General features: G+C 36.8%; 1 pseudogene; it reads left to right on the forward strand.

Annotated features, from left to right (window-relative positions):
- LOC116027085 overlaps nt 1-6,504 on the forward strand; it is a 41,094-nt pseudogene extending 34,590 nt beyond the window's left edge.
- Nucleotides 6,505-7,858: the final 1,354 nt, after the last annotated feature.

Below are 7,858 nucleotides of genomic sequence, written 5' to 3' on the forward strand. Positions count from 1 at the left end.
GCTCTACATCGAAGTTGATTCAACGATAGCTTTTGGTCAGATTGGAGCTTGTTACACTCAACTGTGACAACCAAAGGTCCTTGCTTTGGATTAAGCAAGAAGAGGCGGAGTAACCTGGCAGCTGTCTAGTGAAGATCCTGAGGCTTGAGGCGGGCTTGGTGATCAAAGCTCAAGTGCTCGAGAGGTGGAGTAACTGGAAGCGGGGAGAAAAACCTGAGGAGAGGCGGAGTAACCTGGGAGCTGTCTTGTGAAGATCCTGAGGCTTGAGGCGGGCTTGGTGATCAAAGCTCAAGTGCTCGATAGGTGGAGTAACAAGAAGCGGGGCGAAAAACCTGAGGCTTGAGGCGGGCTTCGTGATCAAAGCTCAAGCGCTCGATATTGTACTAAAAAGGGAAGTTTTAGTGCAATCCTTCCAGGCAGTTTCTGGAAGAAGAGTGGATGTAGGCGGGTTGGCCGAACCACTTAAAAATCTCTCTCGCATTTACTTTCTGCTTTTATCTCTCGCTATCTAACTCTCGAACTGCACTACATATAACCGCACCTCTCGAACTAACTCAAACTCGTGCTAACTAAAAGGGGATAACCTTTCCACTGCGCATAAAACTTTGTCTTCATCTTGTGAGGTATCGGACCTAAACATCCTAAGTCCAATACACACGAGAAGTCGAAAAAGATTTGCAAAATCTTATACAAGTCTATTCCCCCCCCCCCCCTCTAGACTTGTACCCCATCCCCTTGGGACCAACAATAAGGCTATGTTTGGCAAACCTAGCTGAAAAGGTAGCTGAAAGCTGAAAAGTAGCTGAAAACTGAAAAGCTATAAGCTCGAAGTTGAAATCTGAACAGCTGTTAAGATAGCTGTTATGCTTAAAAGTGTTTGGTAAAATTAGTTTTATGATAAGCTGATAAATGTAAAAAGACTAAAAATGACATCTTCATACAATTTAAATAATTTTAAATTTAAATAGGTTTGTTTATACATTAAAATATAAAATAATGAAATCAATATATTTAAATAAAATATAAAGTAAGAATATATATTTGAAAATACATATAGTAAAAAAAATGTTTATAATTCATAAGATTAGTTCATACAAAAATTAATGTTCAAACACAAATGTCAAACTGAAATTACTATCAAACATAATGAAAAGAAAATGTCAAAAGGGTTTTAATTGAGTGGGGTAAAGGATGTCGTCATTTATTTAAAATAATAAGGATAAAGATGAGAAAAAGTTAAAAAGCTACTAGCTTATTTTTGAAAAGCTACCCCAAGTAGCGTTTCAAAATAAGCTCTTATTTTAAGCTACTAGCTTATTTTGAGAACATTACCAAACAGAGCTTATAGCTTATTAATAGCTTAAAATAAGTTATAAGCTCCTAAATAAGCTCTGTCAAACAGAGCCTAAGTTGGCTCTTGAGTCTTGACTATTGAATGGACGAACTCATTGGGTTGGGCTAGGATGGCTGGCATATGAGTGCTTCCAATGGATGTTTTTGAGCAAGTTTTGGGTTGACTCAAAAACCTCCTTTGAATGTTTGGCAAGTTCATCTGCAAAAACCTTAAATCTTGGTTCATTAAACTTTTGTGAAATTAAAAAAAAAAAAGTAAAAAGAAAATTTGTGTGAGGAGGTATGTCCAGCGTTTAGTGGGTGCATGCCACTCACTAACAGTCTCAGAATGGCCGCTAACTAGTGACCACTTCTTTGTTCTTTTCCATTACTAAGAAAAATGCTTTATTTTATTTTTTTTAAATTTTATAATTATTAATTAAATTAATAATTTGAATTAAATTTGTAATAATTTTTTAAATATATTTGTTCGGTTTAATTAAATTATAGATTATAAAATCATAATTACAAATGTTAATAAATAAAAAATAATAATTAAAAGATAGTTGATATGGAATGGGTGGACTTACAATATAGTGGGAAAAATCTGGAACCATTTTGATTTGAGGATTTTAGAGATTTTAGAAATAATGAATGGTGTTGGCTCTTGACTATTGAATGGACGACCCTATTTAAAAAGAAGATGATCGAAGATTGGGGCGTACTGCATTCCCCGTGACAAATTACAGTCCACGCAGTTATGTGGACCACACTTCAAAATGACATGATTTTGATGTTAAAAAGAAAAGTTCTTGTTTCACAGACTTGTTAGAATAATGAACGTTCTAGGCTAATAATATATTTTATGATGAGTTAGAATAATACACTTTATGAGTTGAAATAATGTACTTTATATGTTAAAATAATGAAATTTTTCGAGTAAGATAATATATTTTATGAATTAGAATAATGTACTTTATGTGTTAGAATAATGTATTTTATGTGTTAGAATAATGAAATTTCTAGAGTAAGATAATGTATTTTATGGTCCTGTTTGGTAAATGGCTGTTAGCTGATTGGGTTGGCTGTTTGGGTTAGTTGTTTGATAAATTAGTTGTTAGCTGATGGCTGTTTGGTATAATTTTTTTTCTCAAAAAGCTAACTGAAAAGGTTGCTTTGAGTAGCCTTTTGAATTTTAGCATTTTGGAGTTACAAAAAGCTTATTATTTACCAACTAATAGTGGTCAAATAAGCCAAAATTGGATGATAGGCTGATTATTTACCAAACAGGGCCTATGTGTTTTTTGACCGTAATCTACACAACAGTACATTATTTTAAGTCATAAATACATTATTCAACACATAAAGTACATTATTTTAACTCATAAAATACATTATTTAACCTAGAAATTTCATTATTCTAACACATCAAGTACATTATAAATTATTTAAACTCATAAAAATATTTATTTTTAACATCAAAACGACATCGTTTTGGATCATTGTCCACACAATAATTTACCTTTCTGGTGAGATTAGACTAATTAATTAGTTTAAAATGGTGTTTATTTAGTAGGGAATTAATTGAAGAAAAATAGTTATGAATTAATTACTGTTTGGGCGCAGAGGTATATATGGAGATGGTCCAGAAAATGAACTGCCTTTAGAAGCGAACGGAGACTACACGAGAGAACTTGGATTCATCAAATTTTCCAAATACGCCACAAACGTAGATCAATATAATGCAACTATCAAGACAACCTTCTCAACAACGTTTGGTATCAACCTGAGGAAATCTTCCCTGTTGACGCCACTCCTGAGGAAAGGCAGCACATCTTTTGGGTTCCTGTTGACTCTAATTACTTCCAAATTGCCCAATCACTCGAGGTACTTAATTTTCACACTCAAAAGAAGATAAGGATTAATATAATTGAGATCAATTTCAACCTTGTTGATTTGATTGTTGGCTTGGTAAGACTCCTAATGTAAGTTGTCTATTTGACCTTTTTAATTTGACCCACACAGCTAGGTAACGACAATTTATATCATGGATCATGGTCCACATAGTATTATGGACCATGGATTGAAATAACGAGCTGAGGTACAACATTTTATAACACAAAACAAGACACATAGCATATATAGCGTTATGGAATTAAAAAGACGAGGTACAGAATTCATACTCGTAAGGTACAAAATTCCGTAACACAAGACACAAAAAACATAACACAAGACATATACACATGTTATATATTTACTTATTTTTCAAATCTGGTTTAGGTATATAATTTGTGTTTACAGGCACAAAATTTCACACACACAACACACACGACACAAAAATTCATAACATAAGATACAATATACTAATTTGATTCAGATATAGAATTTATCTTTTGTTGAAAGGTTTAGATATAGAATGCATACTTATAAAGTACAAAATTTTATAATGCAAGACACAAAACGTCATAACACAAAACACAAACACATGAACTAAGGTCCACAATGTAGTAACCTTGATCCATAATATAGTGATTGGTTAAGTAATCTAAGCTAATTTACCTCGTCCAGTCCATAGCCACGAGATTGAATTAATTATATGTACACTCTTAAATACTGACTATTCGTTTTTATCCTTACCCCCAAAAAATAACACTTATAATAAGTTGATATTTTGTAGGGTTTGGAATTGGAAGGCTGCGTAAATGCAACAAAATGTTTAGCCCACACTCCAAAGGTGACAAGAGTTGAGAAAGGCACGAGCGCAAGCATATACCTCGACAACGCCGCCTATAGGGACTTCATATACGAAAAGTTTAACGTTAGCCCCGTTGAAATGGAGAGCGCCGCCGTGGCCCTCGTCTGCTACCAACAAAAGGTGCCTTACATCGTTATCCGGGCGCTCTCCGACTTAGCCGGCGGCGGCACCGCCGAGTCCAACGAGGCCGACACCTTCATTGACCTCGCCGCCAACAACTCCGTCAATGTTGCGGTGGAGTTCATCAAGATGGTGCCGTTGCCGAGTAGGTCTGCCCGCCTCATTTCTAGCTCTTAAAAGGGAGTAGGTCTGCCCGCCTCATTTCTAGCTCTTAAAAGGGTGGAGTCCATAGAGAGTTGATAATATATTAATGAATAAACAAATGTTGTACTACTTAGAGTCTTTCGAATAAATAAAGGGAAAAAAGCACTTTTGGTCCCTCAATCATTATCACATTTGAAATGTTATCCCTAGTTTTTAATTTGAACAAATTTGGTCCCTCAATCATTTAGACGGTTGTCAATTTAGTCCTTCTGTTAGATTATTTTGTTAACACCGTTTATACCATGGGCAAAGTTGGAATTTCACATTCGAGTGAAGATACTAACGGTAGCTTTCCAATGTGAAATTGTGAACACAGATTTCTGAAATTATGAACATAGAGTTCTGAAATTGTGAATATAGAATTATGAAATTGTTCTCACACACAAAAAAAAAAGAATTATGAAATTGTGAATATAGAGTTCAAAAACTGTGAACATAAAGTTCTAAAATTGTGAACATGAAAATCTAAAATTGTGAACATGAACCTAGGTCCACCTTGCAAGGTGGACCCGGAGTCCATGACATAACAACTGGTATGCATCCTGCCAGACCTTTGCTACACATTAAAATTAAAGATAAGTACTTGATGTTTAATTCTTTTATGATGTTCAATACTTTAGTTCTGCCCTTGAGAGTAACATATGCATAATACTAACCCATTATCCCAAGTGGGATTAATATAAGTGCTATAGTATTTATTATCAAATGAATTTTCATTTGTATTTTTCCTGTTGCCATTAGAAGCAGGCGGATGAAAATATTGGCGATGAAATATTTCAGGCGGAAAATTGAAGTAGCAACGCAGCTGATTAAAAATGAAGATATTGCGGTCTTATCATACCTATATGATGTCATGATAGTGCAAAACCACTCTGGCAAATCCTGACCGCTGGTTTCGTGGGCCAAGAGCATCCTTATCGATGCATTATATGGGTATATTGGAACAGTATAATTTGATTTGGAAGAGAGAGAGATTAGGAGAGAGAAGAGGATGAAGCATCTGTAAAATGGAGTTCATGGAACAGTGATTTCGCTACTTTGGAAAATAATACAAGAGGCCTGCTGTGCAGCGCCCATGCGGGCCCGCGCCTGACAGCCTTATATTTTTTATTTTTTTTTTGTTTTCTAATTTGATTTGTTATTTTTTTCCCCTCTCACTTTCTTTTTCCTAATAACACTTACAAAAATTCCTCAATAACCATGAAAAAACTCCATTGATAGGGATGCTCTAACATCCACTAATACAAATCTCACCAGGTTTTCTCATCTCATAATGCAATTTATTGCTATATATTGCATGTGAACCTGAATATTTTATTGAATAATTGCTTGAATGCTAGCAAATTGTGACTCAAGAATCATGCTTGCAAGGCTAGTTATATCATAATTGTATGCTATCATGTATCGTACTCGATACTCATAAATCATATGAGTTAATTACCGATTTGGTCCCTCGACTATGAACATTTCACCACTTGGTCCTTGACTTTCAAATTTGTCCAATTGCGTCCTCGACTATGCAAACATTAACCAAAATGGTCCTCAGTTTGTTTTTCTGTCTATTTTCAAGGGTAAAATAGGAAACTCATATCAACAGTCATCTTCTTCCCTAATATTAGACCAGGATCCGTCTACCTCTAAGAATAGGGATAATATTGGACAAATGGGGGAGTCTCAGCCTCAAGAGGCGAGACTGGCGGCCAAACAAATTCACAAACAGCCTCAAATGTTTGTGAAAATACTCTTCACTCACCTCTACACACTCCTCCATAGCGATCGAAGAGAGAGGTGCAGATAGGCAATGTCGACAGCAATCGGAGCTCCGAAGCTCGCTCCGTATACCTGCGCGGTTGAGAGGAACGACGCCTCTGCTCTTCGTGCTGCGAGGTTCAAGAGCCTCTCGTTCGCGTCTTCTAATCTCTTCGGCAATAAACTCGTGTCGTTAGTTTCTCGGCACTGTAGCCGTTCCGGAGGGCAATCGTCGGGGAGGCGTAATGCTCCGATTATCATTTCCCCTTCAATTTCGATCCATCTTCAGCCCATACAAACACCAAATTCAATATCTTCCCAGTCTCAACTCTTTATCTCTGTGAATCTTAATGGGAAGTACTTTCCAGATTCAATTAAAGTTGAGGAGCCCGACCCGGCCCAGATCTGGAACGAAAATGTCATGGAGCAGAAGAAAGGGGAATCTACGGAGTTGAGAATTGTCTTAATCTGCTTTTTCTCGGTCGTGAGGAGGCGTTTCCCGGAGACGGAGACCGTCGTGGCGATAGAAGTCGGATCGGTAGGGTTTGTTTAGATGTAGTTCTGCGAGAACACGACGGCGGGGATACGACCCTAGGCGCCTCCGTCGCGCTTCTTAATCCGGTGCCGGCAGCCGTCACCGTGCGCCACCACTTTGTCGTGTCTTGACCTTTGTCCGGAGAAAATCAAGCTGGCTCAGTGAAAAGGAACACATGAGAAGGAACACCTGGGAAGGCAAAGCCAATGAAATTACATTTCTATCCTCAGTTTTAACATCTAATAAACGGCTGTTTGGACCGATGACCATTTCGGAAAAAAATTGTATAGTCGAGGATGCAATTGGACAATTTTGAAAGTCAAGGACCAAAGTGGTGAAATCCTAATAGTCGAGGGACCAAATCGGTAATTAACTCTAAATCATATCAATTGTCAACTGCTTTCTATTATCAAGAGTGAGCACATAAAAATTCTCTAAAAGAGATTAATTCTTATAAGGATCATAGTCTTACAAAGGATCATTCTCTAAAATCCTGCATTCCTTCTTCCTTCCTTCACTAAAAGGTCTGAGCTTTATATATATATATATATATATATATATATATATATATATGTGTGTGTGTGTGTGTGTGTGTGTGTGTGTATAAAGTTGTGATCACTCCATCTGATCCAAAAAGTTTGCTCCACAAACAACTGCCATATCCCAACAGGTCAGTCCTAAATTTGAAAAGGATAATAAGATAGCCCGAGCCATTATCCTTCAACGCATGTCAAAGTCGTTATTTGACATGTTTTCTGGCCATAAATTTGCCAAAGTAATATAGGACTTATTGCGCCAAAAATATGCCACTGACGATGCCGAAAGAAGGAAGTATGCTGTGGGGCGATGGATGAATTTCAAATGGTAGACACAAAATCCATAGTCGAACAAGTGCATGAATACGAAAATCTAGTTGCTGATATGAATGCCGAAGGAGCAGAGGTAAATGATGTATTTCTAACTGATGCTCTTATTGAGAAACTACCTGAGTCCTGGTTGGACTTCAAAAATAAAATGAAGCATGAGAGACGCAAGTGCACCCTACAGCAGTTGGTCAACAACCTAAACATTGAAGAGGAAAACCGCATAATGCTCAGGTTTGTTGCTTTCCCTGACAATGCCAAAGCTAACGTTGTTAAAACAGGTGTTGGCGCTGAAAGGCC

The sequence above is a fragment of the Ipomoea triloba genome, chromosome 8, assembly GCF_003576645.1.
Source record: "Ipomoea triloba cultivar NCNSP0323 chromosome 8, ASM357664v1".
Classification (NCBI taxonomy): Eukaryota; Viridiplantae; Streptophyta; class Magnoliopsida; order Solanales; family Convolvulaceae; genus Ipomoea; species Ipomoea triloba.